Raw genomic sequence first — 2,500 nt, 5'->3', positions numbered from 1 at the left:
TACCCCCTCTAACTCCCACGCCCCACCCTTTTTTTTTGACCCACGTGACACATGGACACCACACATGCTAAAAAATGCAATAGAAAACTGGTAATTAACTTATTAAGTACAGTTATGATACGAGAAATAGTTCCATTTGACTTAAGAAAAATAAAAGACCACAAGTACTCATCTTTCTCTTACCACCAAGTTTTCAAACCGTAGACCAACACGCTTCAAGGCTCTCCTAATAAGCTACCGCGGTGACCACCTCCGGGAGATGTTGTTCGTTACTAGCCTGTGCCTGACCACAAAGACCGCACCCAGTGCGAGTCCAGTTTAGTCCACCACCTGGACACCATTAAACCATCTTCAGCTTCTCACGATAACGCCTCACTTCATAAAACGAGCCAATATAAAACAAGGCTGCCGGGACGTGATTTTCATGACTTTCAACTTCTGGTCTGTAGGCTCGAAATGTTTTTGGTAGCATAATAAAGTTTGTTCTGAAAGCTGTGCAACAGCTGAAGTTTGGATTTAATGAACAAAAATATTATACTAAAACGGAAAAAAATACGGGGTGGGGTCGTGTGGTGACTGGTTTGAGGTTCGTACGTTTAATTTTGCTTTCGTTTTTGAATGGGAAACACTTCCTCTGGACTTGTTTACGGGATAAAAATAAGAAATAAGAATATTGACTGGGCAACCCCCCCAAACCCCCCCCCCCAACAACAACAACAACAACAAAACAACAACTGAGAACCCCCCCCCCCCATTAAATTCTTTAACAAACAATTGTGACATCCTGGCAGATGGTGAAGGGGGTTCACCAATATTAATAATTTATTTATAGAGGCTAAGGACCAGCCATCCATGTTCATGTGTTATTTTAGCCCGTGAAGGAAGATTCAAAGCATGCGATCAAAAGAACGATAATGAGGAAGTAAACGGTGTCAGGAAATAGAAGAACCCCCCGCCCCCCCCCCCCCCCCCTACAATAACGAAAAGAACAACGATAACAATAACAACAATGTTAATAACAATCTCAGCCAAATGCAGCTACCACAAAAAACAACGATCAGAGCATCAATAAAGAGAGAAACACCCGATAACCCCTTGCACCGTATTCCATTAACAAAAAAACCATGACAATAGCAGCAGCAACAACACGACCATGCCCTCACATCTTCGAACAACCCATGAAAGAGAAGCAACTTCATGTAGACCAGAACCATTACATGTATATCCTAGCGTTCACTAGCTTACAAAAATAGATGTACCAGAGTTTTTGATAGGGTCAAGATAGGGGCATGGGTCTTCTAATAAACCAAGCGTAAATTATTTAGAGCTGATGTTACTATCGATCAACAGACATGCTGCCCGCAGCCACATTGGAGCTGGGATTGGCAGGATTCCGTGGGATGGGAGACAGGATTGGAATTCCCCGTTTTCACAACGACGCTTGGGCATCTGATAAACCTAAACAGACTTGACCAATTTTCTTCATAGAAGAGGCCACATGGCTTACCATGAGGCATGATGAATTTACTGACCATGGACAAATTCTTCCTTGATTGAATTTGGTCTGCTGAAAAAGCGGCAGTGCCCGTGGCTGCCTACCAGAGAACTTGCAGAAAGGTTATAACACCTGAGGAAGAAGACGTGGGCGGGTTTATTTGACTTTGCTTTTGGTCATACTTATTTACCTCCCTCGGCAAATAGCCCTCTGATAGTAATTAGCGGAGATGGCTACCGTGCATAGGCTTTGAGTGTTGCGCACATCCGGCACCCTGTCGAGCGCACTACAGCCTCCCATCTGCCTATGAATGACGCTAAACACTTCCGGGTGAAGTGAGCGGAACAGATTATTACTATGACGCAATTTCCGCCGACGATTAAGCGCAGAAGACCCAGGCACGACTTTTACAAGCTAATATAGCCAAAGCGTTCGGCGAAGTATAATAATAGGACTGGCTTGCTGCCACCAAGCGTAGACTGACATGAAAAGTCCGCCTTTTATTTGAAACGCATGGTCGCATAACGTTAGACTTAAAGACGGAAGGTGAAACGGTACGCTTATAATTACTGTCAAAGACGCAGCGTACTATATAGACGTAATTCGAAAGAACTGAACAGACACTTGCGGAATCGTCGCAATAAAAAGAGTTAGTCGCTAAGGTGGGGTGCACTCTTCTCCTACTAATCGTATAAGAAAAGAGAATCAGCTTGTCGAATGCTCACATGTCACCCAGAAAAGAAAAACGTGTCCCAAAAAGAACCTCAAGAAATGAGCTTGAACTTTGAAGCCGTGGAAGAAAATGATTATCTGTTTGAGTTTGAGCGACACATCACGCTTCATTAATTCGTCATCTTTTGTATTGACATTGTAGACTACCTTTATCACATGAAAATAATTAGCATCGGTAAATGACTCTTATCGTTCATCCTACTCCTCCTTGTCGTCATCGGGTCGTCGTAGTCCTTCTCCTCCTCCTCCTCCTCCTCCTCCTCCTCCTCCTCC

The sequence above is a fragment of the Aplysia californica genome, unplaced genomic scaffold (genome assembly GCF_000002075.1).
Source record: "Aplysia californica isolate F4 #8 unplaced genomic scaffold, AplCal3.0 scaffold00110, whole genome shotgun sequence".
Classification (NCBI taxonomy): domain Eukaryota; kingdom Metazoa; phylum Mollusca; class Gastropoda; order Aplysiida; family Aplysiidae; genus Aplysia; species Aplysia californica.
This window is presented reverse-complemented; position numbering follows the sequence as displayed.